Source organism: Sus scrofa, chromosome 1 (assembly GCF_054392235.1).
Source record: "Sus scrofa isolate SSC_HxYL_T2T_F1_AM1 chromosome 1, Sscrofa_HxYL_maternal_Yorkshire_Landrace_v2.0, whole genome shotgun sequence".
Taxonomy (NCBI): Eukaryota; Metazoa; Chordata; class Mammalia; order Artiodactyla; family Suidae; genus Sus; species Sus scrofa.
This window is the reverse complement of record NC_139383.1, coordinates 32505495-32531841: the sequence shown is the minus strand read 5'-3', so window position 1 is coordinate 32531841 and position 26347 is coordinate 32505495. Positions and strand designations below refer to the sequence as shown.

At 39.5% G+C, this 26347-nt stretch overlaps 1 protein-coding gene across 50 annotated transcripts in view; it reads right to left on the bottom strand.

Annotated features, from left to right (window-relative positions):
* The window catches only part of EPB41L2 (erythrocyte membrane protein band 4.1 like 2), a 212002-nt gene that overhangs the window by 121987 nt on the left and 63668 nt on the right, over positions 1-26347 (bottom strand). For 11 of the 50 annotated variants that reach the window (XM_021088143.2, XM_084956331.1, XM_021088213.2 and 8 more), the window contains exon 1: positions 3710-3807. The exons of the other annotated variants lie outside the window; for them this stretch is intronic. The gene's annotated coding sequence lies outside the window, so the exon portion shown is untranslated. Of the gene's footprint in view, positions 1-3709; positions 3808-26347 lie in introns of those variants that run through there. 50 annotated transcript variants of the gene reach the window in all.

The window sequence follows — 26347 nt, the reverse complement described above, 5'->3', positions numbered from 1 at the left end:
TGACAGCAGTGATTATGGGCAATGGCAGATGACAATGGGCAGACGAGGTATAGAGGTACACCTATGGAGACAAAGTTTTCACTGAGAAGTTTGCACAAACTGAAGCACTTGAATATGTAATTAGGAGGACAATACTTATGCATTAAAATATCTTATGCATTAAGTAAACAAAGCATGACTGGTCTACTTCCTTGGAGACAACCAAAATGCCACACTGCCACAAGTGAGCTTGTCATCTTGCCCTGGTCTCACAAAATGAACAGTCTGGGTGCAAAAGCCTTCCAGTCTATTCTAGCTCAGCAGTAGCATTAAGACAGCCTAAAATAAAAATGATTTTCTGGTGTATGAGGTTTAAGATTGTCTCCGTATCCTCAAAGAAATTGACTTCCACAAGCCTCTAATTCAGCATACTTTACCAATCCACCACTTACCCTCTACAGGCTGCTCTCCAAAGCAGAAAAAGCTCAAAATCTAAGCTTTTAGAGCAACCAGACATCTTTTAAGAAGTATATCTAGCATCCACTGAAAAAAAAAAAAAAAAAAAAGAAAGGAAAACAAACCCTATCCGAAAACTTGCTAGCTTTTTATATCCTTTTCCTCCTCACAAAAAGTAGGCTTTTGCTAACAATATTATTGGTGCCTATGCAAGCAAGCCAAAAAAGATGATTCCTAATTTTCTGCTGGAGGAGTTGGAACAGGGAACTTGGAACAGATTTCTTTGAAAGTTGAGGAAATGTTTTCAAAGGAAAGTAGAACAGAATGGGAAGATTCTTATTAAATTCCTAAGCTGGTCACACATAAACATCTCCAATCTTGGTCAGCTGCTTCCTCCTCATTTACAGGGAAAAGCAGGAATCAAACTGGCTTGTCCAGCACGAGGATGTCATGCTTCCTGTCCCCACCTCTTCCCTAGGCTCACGAGAAGGGGGGAAGCTTTGGTGCAGATGAGTAACTGCGTGTTCCCAGGGCACTCATCTGGTGGCTTCTCAATAAATGTCTTTTGTGACGTACCTAATGTTGGGGTGAGATAGACTTGGGCCATCATCATTAAATATAATGTCCTGTAGAGAAGGAAAATACTCTCATGAGCAATTTCTTCCAATGGCATCATAACCAGGCACAAACAGAGCAAAGGTAACATCAAAAATCTCCCCTGGTCAGCAACAGACAAGAGGGAGGATACTTTTTCTGAGTTCAGCTCACAAGTACCTTCTGCGCAGGATCCTTATCCAGCCCCATCTGAAAACTCACTTGGTATCAAATGGTCATCTACAACCAGTCTAATACTATTTCTGTGTGCATCAAACTCAAAATTCTATAGCTAAAAAACAACAGCGGTTCGGGAGGCTTTTCCCAAATAAGCTAACGGCAAATCCACCAAGGTTAACTGCACAGGATAAATGCACAGGCTGCAGACGCTGCATTTTAATAGGTCATAAGACAAAAGCTTGTCAAACTCAATCAACTCCCCACACTATGACAGGGCCACCAAGCTGGAGCCTACACTGATCTCGCGCTTTCAAATCCTCTTCTCCGTAAGCTTTGGGACACTGCAGTTGTCAGGCATGAATATTTAAACCTTGTCGAAAAACATAATTCACTTTTTAAGCTTTGGTGTTAGCTCTTCTGCCATTTTAAAAATATTCACAGCACTGCCAAAGAGCAGTCAATGCACAGCAGGTATTCTTAAAATACGAGATCACAGACTGAACGATTTTTCTAGCTTAGGTAAGCAGCTCCACATGTTGACGCCAGTGCTGTTGGTTGGTCAGCAGAAGGTGCTGTGAAGTGTTAGCATATGGACTCCGCGAGCCTGGCGTGACAAAAACAACTTTCCCTAGGCGGGAAAAGCTGTAATGACAATGGAATTACAGACATGCCATTTGGAATGTTTAAAAGCTTTTCCCCCACCAAAGTATTTCTATGCTGAGCATTAGTTTAGTTCAAAACTACTTTACTGAGTAAGAGCTTCAAATAACTACTTTTTAGGCGGTGCTGGCTAGGACAAGTTTTTACTTCGGCTCAATATATTTGTTTCTTTGGAGGGAAGATTCTCAAAATCCAACATGTGTAACATTTGATTTGGTAGAGGAGTCGGCTGGAGAATGTGCCATGCATTTCAACCTTCAGAATTCACCGAAAATTTCAAGCCAACAAAACGTCAGAGTTCAAAATTTCTCTTTCCATTTTCTTTATGATCCTGCTCTGAGGTTAAACTAAAGGTCATTGATACATCATGCAACGTGCCCTGGAACGTTCCAAAGGAGAGGGTGCACAGGGGAGGCAGGGGTCCTAGAATGGCTGTCCACGTCACCAGCACCGCCTCCAGTCATTATTGCCTCAGCTGAGCTGCCACTAATTTAAGGAGACAATTCTTTGTTGAACCTAAAAATAGAAAACTTAAACTTCACAAGTATACGTGCAGCCCCTAAAATACTTGGTATTTACCCCAGTGGTATAAGAACATGTCTGCGGTGTCAACAATAAAGAAGGAACTCACAGGTCACCCGGGCACTGCAATTGTACTGCTCTTCGTTCTGTTAGAAGGTAGCATTGAAACAAGATTCTCTTTGCAGAAGGTTGTTAGATGGATGAATGTTATCAAGAAAAAGCATGAGGAGGATTTTTTTTCTAAGTGTGGATGTTTGAACCTGGGCAACATGGTCACGTTTTGCATTTCTTCAACATGACAACAGATTAAATGTTCAGTAAAAGATGTTGATACTATGTATTAATCAGCTAATATTTAGTTACGATTTTACTTATGATGTGACAACATTAAAACCATATACAATCCTTTTTTTTTTTTTTTTCTTTTTAAGTCCGAATCTGTGGCATATGGAAGTTCCCAGGCTAGAGGTCAAATTGGAGCTCCAGGGGCTGGTCTCCACCACAGCCACAGCAACACCAGATCCGAGCCAAGACCTACACCAAAGCTCACGGTAACACCGGATCCTTAATCCACTGAACAAGGCCAGGGATCAAACCCAAGTCTTCACGGATCTTAGTCAGGTTCATTACCACTGAGCCACAAAGCAAAGTCCATAAAAAACCATATACAATTCTTGATAGCCAGGAATGGCCACTCACCTACAGAGACTAAAAAATGTAAATTCAAATCTCTACTAGCCACAGTACAACTTTTTTTAATCAAATGAGTTAGTCTGTAAAATGCTTCATTTTCATACTAACTAAAATGAAACCTCTCATCCTTTAACATGTTCAAAAAATAACTGTACACTATTAACCTTACATAGTCTTCACTGTGCTTTAGGAATAATTAACTTTCAAATAGTGTATTGTACCACTGCATAAATCAATTGTGAAACAGCAAGATAGATATATAAAACCAACTGGCATCATTATTCTCATAGGTCAAACCTAAAACGGCAATTATATTAAAGATAACCTGACAACATTTAACATTTGCCTGGAAAAAATGCAAACAAATGGTCTAAAAATATATTGTACTTTTCACAGGGCTTGGTTCAAATATGACAGAATATATTTCCTTGCCAGAGAGTACACACACACAGGCTCCATCTATTCTGTCCTGTGTACATTAGTATTTCCCAAATTTTCAGTCTCCTAGATAGTGACAGTTTCAAAGGCAATCTTTCTTCGAAAGCGAGAGCAAGCAAGCATATACCACCAAACCCAACTGCCGCAACAGAAATTTCCTAAAAATCTCCCCCCCTTAAATACATACGCAGCTTTTTAAAAAGTACATCGAGCCTGTTGTCTGCTGTTCTCTGTCATTAGAAGACTGTGGAGAGCTGATGGAAATCCAGCTTCCAACAGCTTAATGAGCAAGACCAGCCCCACCCAGGCCAGACCCTGCTGGAGAAGGGCATGCTCAGTAGAAAAGCCCAGCTTGGTTCCAAGTTACTTCATTCCTCAGCTAGAAAATCCACTTGGGTCAAAGAAAAAGTCCTCCTGCTGCCTGTTCTACCCACTAGATGAAGAACACTTTATGTAAAGAATAGTGTAATGGCACAACTCGAATTCTAGGATTGTAATTTCTTACAATTCTACGACTGCTAGGGATTCTTTTCCTCATTTTTTTGGTATCATTTGTCTTGCACAGCTTTGGGTTTGCACCCCTCAGCTTTGTTTTTATTTCTATCATTTTGATCCAGCCTATAGACTCCAAAAGTATATGTATATAATATACTGTCTAATCATCTTACTTATAACCTGATATAGGAAAACCACGCAGATACACAGCCCAGTTTTCAACATATAAAAATGAAATAATCATTTTTCCATTTGTAAAAAAAAATTGCTTATTCATTTACAGTATATTTAAATGAAGGCTCATTTTAATATAGATTTATAAGTACCATCATATGGTTAGAAAGCTGATAAATCCCTGGTTTTTTTATTATAGTATCCTAAACTGCTGGATACAAAAGGTAATCCAACATCCATCTGTCATATGAATACAAATACATGTGGAAGTAAAGTACATTTACAGTCACTACAGGAAAATGCACTGATTTTAAGATTCGGGTCAGAGAAATCTGAGAAACAAGTAATATTCCTTAATTATACAATACCAATACCTCCTCTTCTATTCCCACAATTCAAAATTCTGGTTGGTTTTTTCCCCAATACAAATATTTACATTAACAAATCAGGACCAAAGAGTTCCCGTTATGGCTCAGCGGGTTACAAACCTGACTAGTATCCATGAGGATGATGGTTTGGTGTCTGGCCTCACTCACTGAGTTAAAGGATCTGGCATTGCCATGAGCTGTGGCATGGGTCATAGACATGGCTCAGATCTAGTGTTGCTGTGGCTGTGGCCGGCAGCTATAGCTCCAATAGCCTGGGAACTTCCATATGCTGCAGGTACGGTCCTAAAAAAAGAAAAAGAAAAAAAATTCCAGACTAAGGTAGTCAAGACTCTGGATTCAGGCACATATTTTTACAACTTGAGCCTGCTAACCAAACGATACTGATCATCGAGCAGTTCCTAGGTCGATGAGTATTCCACGATCACATTCACCCAACAGCAGTCTTAAAAGAATACATTCTTTAATTACAAATAAAACACTTTAGATACTTAAATAAACAAGATATCACCTGTACCAACGGGTAGAGAAAAGGTAAGATTTGCTTTACAGGACCTTACTGAAACTATATTTCAGTAGCAGCTCTTAAGAGATTAACCTCTAACAAAATGAACAAACAAAACTTTTAAAATTAAAAGTCATTCTAGGAGTTCCTGTTGTGACTCAGCAGGTTGAGGACCCAACATTGTCTCTGTGAGGATGTGGGTTCAATCCCTGGCCTCACTCAGTAGGTTAAGGTTCTGGCACTGCTGCAAGCTGCAGTGCAGGTCACAGATGTAGCTTAGATCCAGAGTTGCCATGGCTAGGGCATAGGCCACAGCTGCAGGTCTGATTCAACCCCTACCAGGTGCAGGCATCAAAAGAAGAAAGAAAGAAAGGAAATGAAAGGAAAAGGAGAAGATAGGAGAAGAAAGGAAGAAAGAAAGAGTCATTCTGTATGATGGAAGTAAACTTTACTATCCATCACAAAATTTTCACTGGATCACAAAAGGGCAATTTGGTGAGTTTTTTAAGTATAGCCAATTTTATTCAATTCATCTTCTATTCAGCTTATGTTCTTCCCAAATTTTTAAATGTATTTTTTAAAATAGAAACTGCAGTAAAATGGCAGATTTACTTCAATATACTTCCTTGGGAAAATTGGCTCAAACTTTTTTTTTAAATGTATGCTCCATGGAACCCAGCAATCTTAGAACTGCTGATACAGAGCACTGGACCCAGTGAAGCTGACACTGGTAGGTCTCTACAGTCTACCCCAGGGATCTCGCATCATCCCTATGCCTTCTGGCCTCTTAATTCCCCTACTTTTAACAACTGAATTATGCCCCTCCCCACCCCCCTCCTCTGGCAAATCCCTGTGTTAAAGCACTAACCCCCAATATGATGGTATTTGGAGATGGGACCTTTGAGAGATAATCAGTTTTAGATGAGGTCATAAGGGTGGGGCCACAATGATGGAATTAGTGCCCTTATGAAAAGGGACACCAGAGATCTTGCTCATTCTTGCTCTCTCACCTCCCCATATGAGGACACAGAGATTAGCAGCCAGCTACACACAATCCAAGAAGTGGTTCCTCCCCAGAAACTGACCATAATGGCACTTTGATTCTGGACTTTCAGTCTCCAGAAGTGTGAGAAAATAAGCTTGCTGTTTAAGCAATCCAGTATATGGTATTTTGTTATGGAAGCCCAAGCTGACTAAGGCACCTACTTTTCTTTCTTTCTTTTTTTTTTTTTTTTTTTTTTTTGGTCTTTTTAGGGCACACTCACAGCATAAGGAGGTTCCCAGGCTAGGGGTTGAATCACAGCTGAAACCTCCAGCCTATGCCATAGCCACAACCACTCTGGAGCCTGGCCACATCTAAGACCTAAACCAAAGCTCACGGCAATGCCAGGGATTGAATATGCATCCTCATGGATACTAGTCAGATTCATTTCCTCTGTGCCACAATGAAAACTCCTGGCACCTACCTTCTTAATTCTGGAACCCAGTGCTACTGCTCAAGCTCCTCTGATGTCTTCAACCCTGCCCATAGGACAACAGAATCTCATTGTTCACACAAAAGTCAAGAGAATTAAGATAGAAGGTGAGTTCTGTGGCACTATGATTTGGAAAAAGAACAAAGAATTAATATAATGGATTAAAAAAATAATCCACATAATTTAAATGAGTTTCCAAACTCATATGCCCAATGAGTGCTAGAGTCAGAATTTACACCTATTTGGTCTGCATCAAAGCTAACACTAGTGGCCCTGGTGGTATAGCAGAGGGCAGAGCTGCCTTTCAAAGCCAAAGCACTTTTCCACCAATGCTGCATTACCTTGATTTTAACACTCCTGTTTCCCAGATGAGGAAACTAAACCCAAAGAAGTGAAATAACTTATATAATGTTATTCAGCAAGTTACTGCCAGGGAAGTTACAAACCAGATCCACTGTCATTTAAGTTAATTCCCAGAGACTTTTAACATGCCAAAGTAAACCGAATACTTAGGCTGAAACATTCACAAATCTCTTAATATAAAAAATTGTTCATATGAACTTATATCTATTATCTCTATCTTAGGAAGACCCTATTTAAAAACTGACTTGTTGCTCTATTAAAAAGGGAAATTAGAAGTTTATTCTCAGAATACTATTTTTTAAGTATTCAAGGGAGTTGGTTGGGGTTAGGGTGGGGACGTTTTTCCTATATTTGTATATATGAGCCTGTATAGAGACAGAATTAAACCTAGTATCATAATTTCTTAACTTTTTAAAATTGCCCTACCTCCTGCCTTAGGGGAAAAAAAATTCGAACTCAGTGAGATATAGAGGCTGCAATAATCTGATGGGTCACTCATAGTTCCAAAACCACAGGCACTCAAACCCTGCACAGAAAATAAAGTTCTCAGTGCTGCAAAAAGGGACAATGAGGAAGATAGTTCCTTTCGGTCTTTCAGCCTTCCCATTCATCTAGCCTCCTTCTGAGAAGCAGACATCATCTGTCAAACTGGAAAAAATTTTCTAGCATAACACGAAAACAACCTAAAAAGTACTCCAAAAAATAAAGGCAACCCTTCCATGTTTGACTCTACTGATTTTACAGAGAATCCAACCCCTTATATGCCAATTATCACATGAGCATGAACAAACATGGAGAAAAGTTTATGACTCTCTCAATCTGGATGAACTTCAGTTGCTATAAGTAATTTTCTACCAGCCCACAGTGCTGTCTGGTGTCAGTAAAAAGAAGGAAAAAACAAATACTAACCAAACCAAACAAAAAATAAAACAAACAAAAAAAAAAAACAAAACAACCACTACACTAGTTCCATAGCTTCTATGCCTAAAAATTATCTTTTGACCACACACCACCACAGTTTAACTTCTCTCAGGCTCTAAACCCGGAATAATTTCCACAAGTGCACATGAGTCATTCGCAAAGTTTCTTTCCTACCACATCTTTTAAAATGTAGCATTAGAAAGTACTACAGACTTAGGAGACGCTGGGAAAGAAAAATCTGTATGACCCCAGATTTTTACAGGGTGTTTGGAGAAGGAGTAGGAGCAGGTATAGGAGGGAAGAAGAAGAAAGCGGTGGTGGTTAGGAATCTGTAAACAAAAGTTAATGGGTTTTTTTTTGGGGGGGGTTGCCTTTTCTAGGGCCACACCCACGGCATATGGAGGTTCCCAGGCTAGGGGTCAAATCAGAGCTGTAGCCACCGGCCTACACCACGGCCACAGCAACGTGGGATCTGAGCCCCATCTGTGACCTACACCACAGCTCATGGCAATGCCAGATCCTTAACCCACTGATCCAGGCCAGGGATCAAACCCGCAACCTTATGGTTCCTAGTTGGATTCGTTAACCACAGAGCCACGATGTGAACTTCCAAAAGTTAATGTTTTGAAACCATCTAAAAAGTGTTAGGACAAAGCAATAAACAAATAAAAGGACAAATAAAACAAAAAAGCATCACTATTAGAATTACACATTCAGGCCAGTACAGTAATCCAGCATTTACTTTAAAAAGCATTATTTTCATTCCACTTACATCTATGAAACATTTGCCGAGTTCCTCCTTTGCCCCAGACACTAGGTCTAAGCCCTTAGGACTGGAAAATTCTTCCCCAATGAGCCCTTAGGGAATTCAGAGTCTAGCAGGGAAGACAGATATATAAACAAATAATTACACCACATGGGATAAGGGCTGTAAGAGAGGTACAGGAAGGACACTGCAAAGTGCACAGTTCCCTTGGGGAGGGCAGGGAAGGCATTATAGGCTGACAATGCTTAGACTCATTCATCTCTCATTTTATTTTAATGATTATTTTTTTCCATTATGGCTTGTCTACAGTGGTCTGTCAATTTTCTACTGTTCAGCAAGGTGACCCAGTCACACATACATGTATATGTTCTTTTTTCTCACATTATCATGCTCCATCATAAGTGACTAGATATACTTCCCAGGGCTATACAGCAGGATCTCATTGCTTCTCCACTCCAAAGGCAATAGTTTGCATCTATTAAGCCCAAATTCCCAGGCCATCCCACTCCCTCCCCGCCCCCCTGGCAACCACAAGTTTTAGATGAACAAATGCTACTGCTAATGACGTGGTCATGACCCCTCCTTGCCTTATGGATTAAAAAAATAATAAAAGTATTTACCACAAAGCCCATCACATGCAAAGCAGAAACAAAGATCTCGCTAGCACCTGGGCAATACCTTACATGTGACTGAGCAAAATGAGGATCTCACAGAATAAAGAGGGGCCAAAAGGGATCTCAGCATTTATGTCCCCCCGTCCTTACCTTTCACAGAGGGGGAACCTGAAATTCAGAAGTAAGGTGACTTGTCTAGGTTACACAGTAATTCAGTAGCAGAACCCTGGTTGGATGTCAGATTCTGCCCAATAATTCCATTGCCTTTCCCTACTGCAGACCACCCTGCCAGGATGTGAGGGAACGGCAGAGACACTGCTGAGGCGGCCACCGAGAATCGAACCCCTTTATGCTGGCCAAGGGCCAGAAGAAACAAAGAGCCCCAATGGCAGGTACCTGGGAGACCTCAAATGCTCCCCCAATTCTGTCCCATCCTTTGGGCCCAAGAAAACCCTACACCTCTGCAACCCTCCCAAATTATATTCCCAAAATGAAGAGATCATTAACCAAGAAATTACCTACTCTCCCCAATCTGAAATAACATTAAATTCATGCTCAAACAGTCAGAATGTATTCCCATGTTGTCACTTAGCTAATTAAGTCTATAAAATGGAAGTACCAGCAGATATCCTGCCTAGAGAATGGGATTCTTGTGAGCTGCAAAAGAGACTCACTGTGATAGCTACTGGTAAAGTGCAATATGCTAAATGAATGCAAATTACTACTGAACAGAATTTCAATCATCGAAAAATTCATCTAGGCTTCTCCTCAAAAAAGGCTGAATGCATCCTTACATTATTTTTAAAAAATCCAACATTAACACATAGTTATCTACCATTTATTTTTCTCTTCAACCTGTGTAAGGAAAATTGTTCCCCTACCCTAATCTACCCTCCATCATTTCCCTTCCTTTCCTCCTTTCCCTTTAAAACAGCTACTGTTTCCAAGACTCTCCTACAACTACATAAACAGCAAACACGTCAACACAAAGGCTCTCATCAAAAAATGTTGGAGTTCCTGTTGTGGCTCAGCGGTAATGAACCCAACTAGTATCCATGAGGATGTGGGTTTGATCCCTGGCCTCACTCAGTGGTTAAGGATCCGGCATTGCCATGAGCTGTGGTGTAGGTAGGTCACAGATGCTACTCGGATCTCGCCTTGCTGTGGCTGTGCAGTAGGCTGGCAACTGCAGCTCCTATTAGACCCCTGGCCCTGGAATGTCCATATGCCGCAGGTGCAGCCCTAAAAAGGCCAAAAAAAAAAAAAAGTTGTAGAAAGCTGAGCCCTGCTTCCACCAGGACCAGCAAGGTGTATGAAACAAGCAAGGCACAGCTACACGGCATGCCCTTGGAGGTACGACCCCAGCTGGGGTCCTCTCCTCCCTTCGCCTGCATCACAGTCTCCCTTTAGCCTGCTGGATGTCATCTATACGGTTTGGGCAATTTGTCTGAGAACCCAGTGGACTTGCAACCCTTCACACCTTTATTAGCTCCATAATTTGAAACCATAGCTCCACTAATTTTTTTCTGTAGCTTCACCTTTAAAACTTACCCCTCCAAACATCGATTATGAAAGAAAACCCTAAGCACAAGTGCTAATATATTTTCAACCTACAGTCCCTACCCAACCAATACAATAAACAACGAATATCCAACATCAAGCTAGAGGACTCACCATTACCTGTGCCTATGAGATCTTGATGTTAATTCTACACTGTTAGGTTTTGCTAAGATCCGCTCATCCAATGAGAAATTGTGCTTTGCTTACTTAGTGATAGCTGCTGAGGATATACACCTCTGTAAATTTGGCTTCAGCAGTGCAAGGGAAGGTACTTAAATGAATAAATGTACAACAAAGAGAATAAGAGCTAAAACATAGGCACAAACATTTCAACAGTAATGTGCCTCATTTGATGAGGGAAGAACACTTCCGGAGGTGACATTTGATCTGACTGACCTTGAAGGATATGGAGGAGTTTACTAGGCTGATTGTAAGTGGGTAAAAGCACACTCCTCACCGTGGGAACAGCAAGAAGGGCACAGAACCATGAGATAAATGTATTGCAGAGAATGATAAGCCCATCCCTCAGCTGCCCGGAACATGGGGTTTGGGGGGGGGGGTGGAAGAAACAGGACAAGGGAGGCAGTGGCCAAATAATGAGTGACCAGTCTGCTAAGCGCTGATGTTTTCACTCTATCCTGTGGGCAATGAAAAATGACCTTAATTTTGCATTTCTGCAAGATGACTTTGGCAGTCACATGAGAAAAAGGGAAACAGTAAAAAGAAACTGGTGAAGAAGAGGCTGATCTGAGAAACAGAATCTTAACAAGACAGAGGCAACAAAGATGCAAATGAAGAGATGAAGTTAATAAATACTTAGTTAAAAAGGACAGGATTTGATAAAGAATTGGATGGTGGGAGTCGGAGAGAACAAAGTTCCCAGGTTTCTGGCAGTCCAAGGTCCGCTAGTAGTGACATTAGCCAAGGATTTCCAGAAAGAGTAGGAAATGGGATGAAAGAAGCACAAGCTTCTACTTTTAATGCATTTGGACTGAAGTGACTGTGTGACATCCAGTGTCTGAACAACAGAGTCTCGGTTTCCACACTAAGACTTGGAACTGCTTGGTCAATCTGTGTTATTTGAAGCTGTGGAAGAGATGAAACCCCAGGCAAGACAGAGGAAGAAAAACCTCACAAGAAATCCCCAGGCAGGGAGCAAGGAACCTCTAAGGGAGTCTGGGAAGGATCAATATACAATAAAGACAGCAAACCAAGCAGGTACAGCCAAGAAAGAAGAGTTGAGCTGGGAAGAATGGCCACCAGGGCCAAGGGGAGGCTGCTTCAGGAACCAAATAAGGCTTTACAAGGGTCAGGAAAAGACTGCGGATAACCTCAAAGAGCAAGTTCAGTGGACAGTGGCAGCAAAAGCCACCTGGCTAGAGAAAAAATACTCCAGAGAGGAGGGTAAGAGAAAAGGGTAAACTAATCTCTGAAGTTTAGTGGTGAAGAAAGAGAAGAGGTATGTAACAAAGGCACGAAGTACAGGTTACGAGAAGACATTTACATACACGAGATGTTTTGGGTGTTTTATTTAGTGCAGGTTCCTGGTGGGAAAGCAAAGTAGGGAGAAGTTCAAGACGAAAAGGAGAAAAGAAAAATAAACGTCAGGTGATTCAGAAGAGAGAAGAAAAAGGATCAAAACCACAAGAGAGGCATTTAATCTTGGACAGCAAGAGGGACTCCTCTTAGCCGGAGACCAAAGAGAAAGTAACTGGAAACATGCCTGGGCTGGATGGACAAGGAGGGGGTTTAAGGCACCTAGACAGACAGTGCACCTGGAGCTCTGGTCTCCATCCCAAATAGCTTTGATAACTTTGGAGCATTTAAAGGGGTGGGGTTGGGAGGGTACCAAGACAAGGGAAAACTTTGGAAAAAATATGGTGAATTTCCTAGAATAGATTCAATGATAATTCTCCTGGCATTCATGTCAATATAAGATTCAAAACGGGTTAAACTGAACAATTTTCAACATGAAAAGTTATTACCATTTTAATTTTTCAAACTTTGGGGTTTTCCACATCATCTTTTATCTTCCAAGATATTAACTGATTTTCATATCAATATCTATTAAATTACCAAGAAGAGACTCAAATGAGCACCCTCTTCATATCGAAATAGAGGCAGAAAAGAAGCTAAAAAAGAAGTCACTGAAATCACAAGGTTTGGGGAGGGGTATTCAGTTGTGTTTAAATTATAGTGTGTGCCAAAGGCTTGGATAAATGTATTTTACAAGATACAATAACCATAACTGTAATTCCTATTCTCAAACTGTGAAGCCTTGTGTCTCAATGAAATGCCAGTTTAAAAGACAAGACAATAAAGACCACGGTCACCACCAGAACCCCATAAGAATATGTGAAAGGTTATAAAACAAAACTCCTTTTATAGAGTTGAATCCTTTCCAGGGTGGGCCTTTAAGACATTCTGACAGTACACACAAATACTATCTCTGGAACAAAACCAAAAAGGCACAGCTGCAAGACATCTTCCACTGAGGTTGTAACTGACTCAATAGCAGCCCTTCCTTTGAGCAAGAGAGTCTATAAAAGCCAGAAGCAGAGCAATTTTCCCCCACAAACTGCTTAATGGAGTCACTTTCTCCTGATCCAAACTGTAGCTTTATTAAAAAGCTAAAATAGACAGCATGGCCAGTATAACTGAATAAATTTGTAAAAGAAAATATAAATAAAACTTGAAAAAAGTATCTCTAAACTCTTTCCATCAAGAAAAATCCCCAACTGAACCAAAACTATAATAACATGGATATACACATTTTTTTAATTATAATCCATTAACATCACAAACAGAAAATTTGGATTTACCTTAACAGAATTTTTTCCAAAACCTCTAAGTTGTAGCAGTGCATTCCCCCCCAACCCCAAATTAAATGATTACTGTTAGTATTCAATACTGACTGAACTTACAATATCTGGATATTTGTGACTGCTAAGAATAAAAAGTCCAAGACATTTTGGAATCAACTAGGCATAACTCTAGCATAAGAACAACAATTCAAGTAACCAAATCAGTATTTTATTTGTGATGCTTCCCAAGCTTGGAGTTTGACTACATTTCTATAGCAACATCAACAAAATACTCTATATAAATACTTTTGCATCCAAAATGAAAACCAATAACCACTTCTCTAGTTCATTCTTACTATGGTTTCCAAAAAAACAAAACAAAAAAAAAAAAAACATTCTTCCTAAACTTCATTCCAGAAACTTCAATATCTAGGTCTTAAATATACAACAGTTGCAGTTAAGCACAACTGTCAGATACTCCCAATTCTTCAGAAGGGACACTGATGACTGAAGGCATAATTTTGTAACTTCTTTGACAAAGACTCATTCTGAGCAACAAAAAAAGATGAGAATGAAAGAAATTACTAACAAATGATTTACTTAGAAAATTAAAAGCTAGAGAAACAGAACACTGAAAATTTTGCCAAAATGTAAAGCAAAGGATTCAATATCCTAAAGCCAAGAGATAAGCAAATTTTTCTTTAAGTTTCAGATATGCTTTCAAAATCTCTTTTGTTGGAATTGTTTTGAAGTAAACAAAATATTTCACTAGGGTTACTATTTTGTGAGCAAGCTCTCTGAATTACTTACAGCATCCTTATTTATGCCTCAAAATCCCTCTTCACAGTATCATTAAGTTTATATTACACATGAATAAAATGAGGCTCGGATAAATGAAATAACTTTCCTTAATAAGCATGGAAGGCAAAATACTAAAGTGGTTATTAATCGTCAGTCCTAGAGTTAGAAAATTTGAACTTGGATCCTGGATTAACCTAACAACTATACACAAGGCAGATGTTGGGGTCTGAATCCACTTCTATCTCAGTGGAAACACGTTCTTTACATGACACCATGACACTTATACAAACTCCCAGGTGCAGTTCACCAAATGCCAAAATGCAGTCTTTACACAAAGTCTCATCTACCTATGCCTCACATTTGCACATGGATTTCATACATTAGAACTTTACTCCACTGCTTTTACTCTAATACAAAAAATTTTCTCAAAAAATATTTTTTAGGGAGTTCCCATTGTGGTGCATCGGAAACAAATCCAATTAGGAACTATGAGGTTGTAGGTTTGATCCTTGGCCTTCCTCAGTGGTTTAAGGATCTGGCGTTACCTTGAGCTGTGGTGTAGGTCGCAGACGCAGCTTGGATCCTGCGTTGCTGTGGTGCAGGCCAGCAGCTGTAGCTCTGATTTGACCCCCAGCCTGGGAACATCCATATGCCGTGGGTGTGGCCCTTAAAAAAAAAAATTTTTTTTAGACATACATAAGGAAAACTGTAAAGCACAAGTGAAAATTCTGGAGCTTTCTATCTTCCAAACACATACATATATATCAACAGGGAGTTCCCATTGCGGCTCAGTGGAAACAAGTCTGACTAGTATCCATGAGGATGAAGGTTTGACCCCTGGCCTGGCTCAGTAGGTTAAGGATCTGGCGTTGCCCTGAGCTGTGGTATAGGTCACAGACATGGCCTGGATCCTGCGTTGCTATGGCTGTGGTGTAGGCTAGTGGCTACAGCTCCAGTTTGACCCCTTGACTGGGAACCTCCACATGCCCTTAAAAAAAAAAAAAAAAAAGACAAAAAAAATTATATTTATCTCAACAGATACATACCTGGCACATAATGTTAATGGTTAGGTAAATACCATATCATGTCTTTTGTCAAAGCACTGAGAACCATTCAAGAAGATGACAGAAGAGCAGATGAAAAGCCATCCCTACAAACCTGTGAGTTAACTATAAATGCATTAAATCAAGTATATGCTTATGGGCACTATAAACACATATACTAGATTTCCCAAAATAGTTCCCATTTCAAATATTCCATTTCACTCTTCCCTTAAGGATCCTAACACATTCCAGATCACATATAAAAATGTTTTAGATGAGAAAACATGATCATCTAATGTAGGGATTTGGGACTGAGATAAACTGCAGGCAAGAGGGGTAAACAGAAAAAATGTGCCACAAAACTTTGCAAGAAAGGCTAGATTGCCAGGGACATCCACGAAAGGCGGGAGCAGTCCTTCAGCAGGGTGAAGCTGCAAGATGTTCAAGGTGTTCTGGCAGTCTGGGCAAGTCGGAAGCAGTGAGCGGGGCAGCAGGTGACTGCTATCACTGAACCAGTCACATACAAAGGTAAGTCAGAGGTAATGCTGAAATATGACAGCTGGAAAGATTGTTGAGGGCTCTGAAGGTTAGGATAAGGACTCAGGGTTAAAGAACACAGGTCCCTTGGCCTAGAGTTTTGTTTTGTTTTGTTTTGAGGGGCAGGGGGAGGGGGGCGGTGGTAAACAGTATTATTGAAATACCACACAAGTTAACCACATTTTTTTGGCTACACCCATAGCACGCAGAAGTCCCTGGGCCAAATCAAACCCATGCCAGAGCAGTGGCAACACCAGATCCCTACCCACTGACCCATTTGGGATCTCCACAAGTTACCCACTTTAAGTATACAACTCACTATTTTTTACGATTGTCAGTTGTGCAACCATTGCCACAAACAATTTTGGAACATTTCATCAGCCCAAAAAGAAACCCCAAACATCCTAACTCATTCTAAGAGGCCTGATAACAAAGCCAAAGATGTCACCAAAAAAAGTCCTCAACAAAATACTGGCAAACCAAATCCAGTAATATATTAAAAACTCTACCATTACCAAGTGGAATTTATTCTAGTAATATAAGGGTGATTCAACATATGAAACTCAATCAATATAATAACATACTAGTAGAAAGAAGAAAAAAATCATGATCATCTCAATAGAGAGAAAAAGCATTTGACAAAATCTACTACCTTTCGTGAATAACACCCAACAAACTAAGAATAAAAGGAAACTTCCTCAACATGATAAAGAGCATCTATAGAAACCCACAGTTAAAATCATACTTAGTGGTGAAAGACTTGAAGGCTTTCCTCCTAAGATCAGGAATAGACAAAATGACCCCTTTTCACCACCTCTCATCACTAGATTCAATGTTGTACAGTTCAAGCCTGGGTAATTAGGCAAGAAAAAATAAAAAGCATCCAAAAAGAAAAAGGAGAAGTCTATTTGCAGACGACATGACCACATAAATAAAAAATCCTAAAAAATTCAGAAAAAAAGGCTAATAGAAGAGTTTAGCAAAGTTGCAAAATATAAGATCATACACAGACTTAGTTGTATTTGTATACACTAGCAATAAACAATCCAAAAATAATTCTGCTTCTCAAGAAAAAGAATACAATACATAGGAGTGAATTTAAGGAAGCACAAGACTTGTACACTGAAAACTACATAACATTGTTCTAAATAAATCCATGTTTATGGACTTGAAGACTTAATATTAAGATGGTAACAATCCCTAAACTGACTGACAGATTCAATGTAATCCCTATCAAAATTCCTGCCCCCCCTTTTTTTTTCTAGAAATGGATAGGTTAAATACTAAAATTTTTATGGAATTGCAAGGGTCCAGATAGCCAAACTAATCCTGAAACAGAAGAAAAAGTGGGAGGAATCACACTTCCTAATCAAAACTTATCACAAATTCAGAGTAACCAGAACAGTATGTACTGCCACAAAGACACAGAGTCAGTGGAACAGAACTGAGAGTCCAGAACTGAACCCATACATCTATAGCCAATTCATTTTTGACAAAAATGTTAAGCCCATTTGATGGGGAAAGAACAGTCTTTCCAACAAATGGTACTAGGACAACTGGATATCCAAATGTAAAAGAATGACTCTGATCTCCTGCTCCACACTATACACAAAAATTAACTCCAAATTAACCAAAGACTTAAAATGTAGGAGCTAAAGTTATAAAACTCTTTAAAGAAAAAGAGTTGTATAAATCTTCATGACTTTGGACTTGGCAACACAGTCTTAAATATGACACCTGAAAAACAAGCAAGAAAAAAAAATAGACGAACTGGACTTCATCAAAATTAAAACCATTTCTAAGTCAAAAGACACTGTCAAGAAAATGAAGAGACAATCCACAGAATAAGAGAAAGTATGTATAAACCATATATCCCACAAAGGTATCCAGTATGCAGAACATATAAAGCACTCTTACAACTCAACAACAAAATGACAAACAACCTAACTAAAAATTGGGCAAAGGACTTGAATAAACATTTCTACAAAGAAGATATAAAATGGCCAATCACTACAGGAAGAGATATTCAATACCATTCACCATTAAAAAATGAAACTAAGACCACATAAAGATACCTCTTCAAATCCTCTAAAATGAACACTGAAAAAAAAATTTTTTTTTAAAGAAATTAAGTCTTGGTGAGGATTTGGAGAACTTAAAACCCTCATTAATTGCAGCTAGTGGGAAGCCTTCAGTTTCAGAAAGGATGGGGGGAATAAGGAATGACTGCTTAAGGGATATAGGGTTTCTTTTGAAGGGATGGAAATGTCCTGAGATAGTGGCGACAGTTGCACAATATTTTGAATAAAATAAAAACCAGGGCACTGTATACTTTTAGAAGCTAAATTTATGGAAAGCAGGGAGGGAGGGAGGGACTGAACATTTCATAGAAATGGAATCATTCTATAAACAGCCTTTTGTATCAAGGAAATAGATGATGATTTGGGAGTCACTCCAGAAGTGAGAGAGAATGACCCTAGTTTTAGTATTTGTTACTATTATTCATCGTGTACCTTAGTTCCAAATAAAAGACTATTCTTTAAAGTTTTGGTAATACAGTAATAGAGAAGGGGCATCTTAAAAGCCTGGATTTCCTCAAATTATCTGACTATTCTCAAAAGACTATCTGACTATCCTCAAAAGACTATCTGACTGGCAGGGCATCCAAAGGGGAAGAACTAAATGAAAGTCTGCATAATAAGAGTGGAGTTCAAGGCGCTCTAACAACCGAACATGTTCTCAAGCCGGTACAGAGTCACCTACATGCATTAACTGAGGAAATATTCAGAAGGAAGTCTCAGCATATCAGGTTAATCTACCAAAATAATACTGGCTACAAACCAGCTCAACAGGGCAGGATAAGTGCTAAGAAAGGAAAGACAGGAAGCCCAGTATCAGATTCTTTGTTCATTGGGCAAATAACTGAGAGCCTACTAACTGTCAAACAATTGTGAACACAGAGGTGACAACTGCCTTTGTGGAGCTTATAACCTGATGAGGGAGAAAGGCAAGTAAAGAGTCAGTCAATGGGGGAGAGGAAAGGGAGGTTATTCACAAGAAGCGGAAGGACATCTTGAACAGTGGAAGGAAAAATCATAGAAGGAAAGACACCCAGAGGAAGGTGTATCTAAAATGAGACCTGATGGCAGAGTATTGCTGCAACATATATAAAAGTCTAGATATGAGCGAAAACCTGACAGAAGAGCAGGGAAACCCAATTAGTAAGTTAAAATCTAAAACAACAAGAACCTTATAAGATAAAAGCTATGTAAATCAACTATAATTAAAGAAAAAAAAAACATTCAACTCAAAATGTTAAAAAGTAAAAACAATTGTTTTAAAAAGATAAAAGCTATGTTATGAAGTTTGGGCCTTTTCTCAAAAGTAAAGTGGTACCATGAAAGGATTTTAAGCACAAAACTAAAAAACTTTTAAAACCACTATTCTGACTATAATATGAAAAATGTTCTTTTTCCTTTTTGGCGTTGAGGGAGGGGTAGTGCTGTGTTCATGGCATACAGAAGTTCTGGGGCCAGGGATCAAACCCACACCACAGCTGCAACCCATGCCACAGAAATGACAATGCTGGATCCTTAACCTGCTGCACAACCAGGGTACTCCAAAATATATATAGCCGTATTAATGTTTAAAAAATAAAATATTAATAAATGGGTAGACACAGTCTCTGCTCCCCCGCCTTCAAAGAAAATTCTGCCATTGTAATCTCAATTTTGAAAGCAGCCCAACTGATCTATTATGGAATGAGCTGAGTTACTAAAGAAAAGAAGAGATCCACAAAGAACACAGGAGAGACTACGGCTGAAAATGAGAGTTGGTGTTTATTGCTTGGGAGGAGACTGATTTAAGGGAGAGTCTGAGAGCTGTTTTTAAACTGTGATGGGGAATAATCAGAAAAATTCACAAAGTTATGAAGAGAATTTTTAAGTTTTGCTGCTATAATGAAACTATTTTTTTTGTTTTTCAAGAGATCATAATAAAAACATAAATAGTTTGTCAGTTGTTTGTCAATGTTGAGATTTGTGTTTCTTTGGCTACCAAAGTTAAAATTGGACCATGAGAGAGCTCAGTTTTGTGCAGGTTATAGTTCCTGAGTAAAAGTGGCAGTGGGATAAGTAGATAAATTCAAGAAATAGTCACTTGGTAGAATAAGAATTTGGGTAGAATAAGAATTTGGTAACCCACTCGAGTTGAGGGAGAGAGAAAGAAAGCAAAGTTAAAGAAAGAGCAATTAATTAGACAGCAAAGTTATTCACCAAAACAGTTTTTAAAAAAGGAGGAACAGAGGGTTTAGAGAGAAGTTAATGAGTTCAATTTAAATTAGCTAAAAGAGGTATAAACAAATAAGCCAACAGTAGAGACAAAATGGACTGAAGAAAAGTAATTAATGCAGAGGAAGACAGGAAAAGAAGAAAAACAAAGAACAGGTGGGACAAGTAGAAAACAAAGAGCAAAATGGTTACCCAACAACACCAATAATTAGATTAAATGTAAATGGTCTAAATGCACCAATTAAAAGAGATTGTCAGAGTGGGTAAAAGTAAAACCCAATCCTATGCTGTATACAAAAAAAAAAAAAAAAAAAAAAAATCTACTTTAAAATGAGGACTGTTAATGAGAGAAATGGTATGAAGAAGCAAACTGAGATCTGTACAGAATGAATTGAGATGGTAAAGCAAGGAGATGGCCCTACACACTAGAAATGAGGTGCTTTGTTTACTATAGGATTGAGGAGGGGAAGAGTCTAGAAAAAGAATTCATGGGAGTTCCCTTCATGGCTCAGCAGTTAATGAACCCAATTAGGATCCATGAAGATGCAGGTGTGATCCCTGGCCTCACTCAGTGGGTTGAGGACCTGGCATTGCTATGAGCTGTGGTCTAGGTTACAGATGTGGTTTGGATCCTGCATTGCTATGGCTACGGTGCAGGCCAGCAGCTGTAGCTCCGATTTGACCCCTAGCCTGGGAACTTCCATATGCCACAAGTGCAGCCCTAAAAAGCAAAAAAAAAAAAAAAAAATCATAATATTATGAATAACGGTGGTTCACATACTACATTAGGGTATAAGTAAATGTCCAAATGTGCTTACAACCCAATTACACAAGGAAATTTTAGTCACTAAACTATACAATCTTGGCTCAAAGTCCATGACTTGGAAACACCAGCAGGCTTTGAACCTAAAAATACGTCAATTCTAAGCTTGTGGTACTCCTTTTTCCTACCCTTATTTCCACTGTCCCTTTCTACTAGGATAGTAATGTGCACCTCCAAGGCTAGGTCCTCTTCTATACCTACACAAGACACAATGGTAGTCATATGGGGGGAGGGGCGTAGCTTAAGAAATCTGTGTGCTACACCAAGAATGCATTTACAAGGGCTTTATAGTTTACAGTCTTCATCTTTTCCCAATTACATTCATACTTAGTAAATTTAAGCTCTGATATGTCTAATTTACATATAACAGAAAGCTCTTATTATTGGGTACCCACATTTCATTTTGCTCAACTTCATAAATCTAATGCTATAATAATATTTTTGTTCCTGGACTCCCAAAATACCTGCATTCTTTAAAACAGCAATGTCCAATGTTACTTGAACTTCACCGTATATATATATACCTCTTTCTACCAAATTTTAAGATTTGACACTATGGCCAAAAATTCTCAATGAACATTTGGAGGGGTTGTGCTAATTACAAGGGAAGGTGGGAACAATATGAAGGCCTAATACGATTACTACGCTGTCTTGGTTTTATTCCTCTTTAGAAAAACACATAGTATTTGTAAGAGAGAAGCATAAAAAATATTTTTTCAGGCTTTTATTTTGAGAAGACTGTGAAAAGTTCACATCCATGGTTATAATTTGTTTCTCTTGGATCTAAACATACACCCACCCATTGGCTTCAGAAAAGTGCTTGGACAGAAATCCTATGACAATGATACTTCCTGGAAATTTCAACTGGAGGAAAAAAAAGTATCCTTTTGATAAAGGGATAGCCAATAGCAAATAATGCAAATATTCTTTTGAATTAATACCAATTTGTAAAAACCTCTTACACAAAAGATACACTCATTCACTCAACAAATTTTCTCAAACAGCAATTAAGAAGGTAATTTACGAAAGAATTTTTCCCCCTCTCATACTTAATACATGGTAAGATTCTATTAGATTCTGTTAATTATTAAACAAAATGATTAGGAAAATTTTGTATTTCTACAGTTTTGGGGGGCAATACCCAGTCCCCAGAATGCCTCTTTTTGCTACTGACTGGCCTGCCTCTCCATGTGAACAATCAGATTCCTAGAGGCCAAGAAGGCAATCTTACATCCACATCCCCCACAACCCAATAAAGTATCTGGCAGATAGTAAGGGACATTTGTTGAATGAATAGATGGATCATATTCATTAAGTAATATACAGCTACAAACAAAATCCTAGTAACAAAAAATAAACTCACTACAGGCGTCACTCCTGATCTTTTCCCCTCTTCACCCAGGCTCACTGCACTGTTTTTTTTCTTTACATGTATGTCTACTGCCGAAATGACCTTTTTTGAATTCTCAGTATCAATCTGCCTTACTGTGAACTTATGGCAGCTCATTCTTATTTATCTTTGATCAGCCTGGCACACAGTAAGACTGGGCACAAATTTGTCTCACAATAAGGAGCCACAAATACCAAATATACCTCCTTCAATCAGTACCACCAAGCTTCAGATGATTATTCAGTCGTTATAAAAAAAAAAAAAAAAAAAAGTACCTTAACTGGTAACAATGAGATTTACTATAAGTTAAATAAATACTAGATCTTAGTCACCTTTATAATAAATACCACCCCAAAATAAACTAAGAAAAACATATAGGGAGTTCCCGTCGTGGCGCAGTGGTTGACGAATCCGACTAGGAACCATGAGGTTGCGGGTTCAGTCCCTGCCCTTGCTCAGTGGGTTAAGGATCCGGCGTTGCCGTGAGCTGTGGTGTAGGTTGCAGACGCGGCTCGGATCCCGCGTTGCTGTGGCTCTGGTGTAGGCCGGGGACTACAGCTCCGATTAGACCCCTAGCCTGGGAACCTCCATATGCCGCGGGAGCGGCCCAAAGAAATAGAAAAAAAAAAAGAAAAACATATAATAAATGCCACCCAAAAAGGGCAATTTAAAGTACTAGATTTCACTTTACAGAGTGCAATTTGAGATTGCTACTGCAGTTGGAAATGTCACCTAGAAGTCATAAATAAAGCAAACACAAAAGGAGGCTTCCTTAGGCAGACTCCTTTAACTGAGGATAAAAATCACCAGCACAGATACGCAGAGAAATCAGGTAATTCTCTATAAAACTTAGCAGGTAGTATTTCTGAAACACAGATACTTGTAACTATGCCCCTTCCTTCAAAACCATAACAGCAACAAAAATTTTTGAAAGGCTTCCAGTGGCTCTGCAGGGAGTATGGAGACCAAACTCCTCTGTAACCTCCTGGGTTCAGCACTGACTGGCTCCAATCCAGATGTGCAGCTCGTCTTCTGCTTCCCATGCCCTCTTACACACAGCCTGAACTCCAGCCATACCAGCCTCCTCAGTTCGGAATAAGTCTTCGTGTTTCCGTGTCCTCATTAATGCTGACTCTCTTCTGTCTAGACTGTCCACTTCCCGTCTACACTTGAGGGAAAAAAAAAAAAAAAATCCAACCCAAGCTTTCAGGTATAAGGTTAAAAACGTTTATGACCAAATCTAACAATAGCTCTGTTACTGATTTTTAAACCATAGGACACTCAGAATAAAACGTAGGGTGAGGGGAAGCCTGATCAAGTTACATGTGAGTTTATGGTTATACACTCTCACAAATCCCAAGGCTATGAAAGAGAAGTCTGGTACTCAGCAAACCAGCCCATCGGGGAGTCCCTACCACTCTAGCAACATCCACTGGCAGAGGAAGCAGGATGCCAAGAATGGCAAAGTTGGAGTGATGTGGGCTAAGAGTGACACAGCCCTTTCTCTGAAGCAGCCCTGAGGTGCATATGGCAGATGAAAGCCATCCTCCCAGGGGACAGAACTGAGGGCAGGCAGTAGGATCTGATAAGGCACCACACTTCAAGGACAAGCTATGCCCAGAGCAATCTCTGCTCTTACTCATCGAATCACCCATCCCAGGAACCCCACAACTGATGACCTCCAGAGTGTGATTTCCAGCTATGTGACAAGGCAGGGCAGGGCACGGTCCTGGAGGAGGCCTCAACACTGGGGCTGATCACTGACAACAGAGCTGGATGGAAACCAGAGAATGGACATCACCCATTATAGGTATGCCTTGTTCGATGAGGCAAGACACTGCCTCTAGATGCAGGAGGTCAACAAAGACTCTGTATGGTCTGTCCTGGGGGAGAGAGGGGTTGTACCTATGAAAGCCGAACTAAGAGGATATATACACATTTACACTTTTAGAAAGGTGTGTGTACACACATATATATCAGACAAAAAGGGTGAAAAGTAGCACTCCTAATAATCAACTATCTGCCACACCTCACTTCCCCCTCTGTCATCATCTCCCCAATCACTTCCTCCTCCCATGATCAGCCTCAATCTAATGATTCTGCCTAGATCAATTCAAGTAAGTTTGAGTTCAGCCATGATTCGGTATCTCGTATTCCCCCTCCTTAATCCCTTTTTATCTCTTCCCATTATCCCCTATAATTCCACGTTAAACATACCAGAACATCTAAATTCGATAAATGCTGAATAAACCAATAAAACAGCACAGTTATAACAAGATAAGGAAATTTGTTTCGGCTGCCTTATCTACATGTCACAAGTAAACATTTTTCCCATTGGATCCCAGAGTCATGAGAACAGAGCTTGAGGTGTTTTCTCTCTTCTGGAGAAGGACTGGTCTGAGCATCCACCAATCCCCTGGGGAGGGTTTCATCCCACCTCAGCCTTTAATTATATAGGAATACCCACAGGGAGAAAGTTTATTTCTGCCATGGAGTTGACTGTAACAGGATCTGTCCTGTGCTAACTGTATATTTATCTTTCAAAGAAACAGATGGAATGGCATGACACAGGGCTTGGTATCATTATATAAAACAAGCCCAGCTGATGGCTAGACATATACAAACACTGTAATCCCTGTGTACCTCTGCCCCAGATGACAGGAGTCGGGCCACAGCAGAATCAGCTCTTGTTGGGAATCAGTGAGCCAGCTGTCCAAGACGAGCCAGGGCTTATGTGATCAGATCTTTACTTGTTTCAAAGGCTTCTTAATAGTTTTAATATAGACTTGTTAGGCTTTTATGATCCTGGAAAACATCCAAAAGGACTGGCCAATCCTCTTCCGACTAATATGTCTTTAGGCTATAAATGTACACACTTTCTACTAACCGAGAGCTTTCAAGTGAGTGCATCTAAGGAATGAATGCCCCATGGAGTGACATTTCCAAAATTAAGTACTACTGTCTTCAGAATTTGCAGAGATCTATTCACTACATTTTTGCCGAGGGAAAATGAGCAGGTTTAAAAGGATAATGCTGTTGTCTTACTCCAGATGTAAATTCACAGATAAAAGACTGAAAAATGCAAAATGCTTAACTGTGGTTGTGCCTAAACGTGGGCAATGGGAAATTTTGCCGTATTTGTATTTTTCTCTATTACCAAGTTTTCTCCACTGAACATACATTGCCATTGAGAAATATTTTAACAGATTAAAGTCCCTTAAAACAAAACAGATGACGTTTTCCCCCTTTATCTCTATACCCTTGCTTTAGCAGTTTTAAAGACAGTACAAAACGGAATGCCTAAGCCTTAGCAAAGTTATAATAAACTGGTAGTGTGCCATGTGGTATAGATTTACCTAAAACAGAGGTACATTCATACTGTTCCTCTTGGAGCTTGGCACTATCTACAAGAAAATTACTCGACTCCAAGAAGCACATGCTTTCAGACACTGTTACATCAGAGGCCCTTTTTTTAAAGTTAGATTTTAACTGGATTTAAAAGAATGAAAGGCATTTCCTGGATTTTATCAGGGCAATTTCCCAAAGGATTTTTGCCCCCACTTCTTAATACAAGGATTAAAGCCACTTAGCAAAGTAGAGTGTATACTTGCCACTTAACATGCTATTAAGAACATAAAAATTAAGAGAGTTTTAAAAAGCAGTAGTACATGCCAGAAGAAGCTGTTGTAGCAGTCTCCCATGAAGTTAGTCAAAAAGCATCAAACATCTGAGTGCAGGAAGGATCCGCTTTCGGACCACACAGCACTACGGAGAGACAGGGAACACGTATCTACATTCAATCAAGAAAGGGCCTTTCTTTGTTTTACCCTCAAATGACAAGTATCACTGTCGAGTTTTCACTACAACTTCATTAAAATA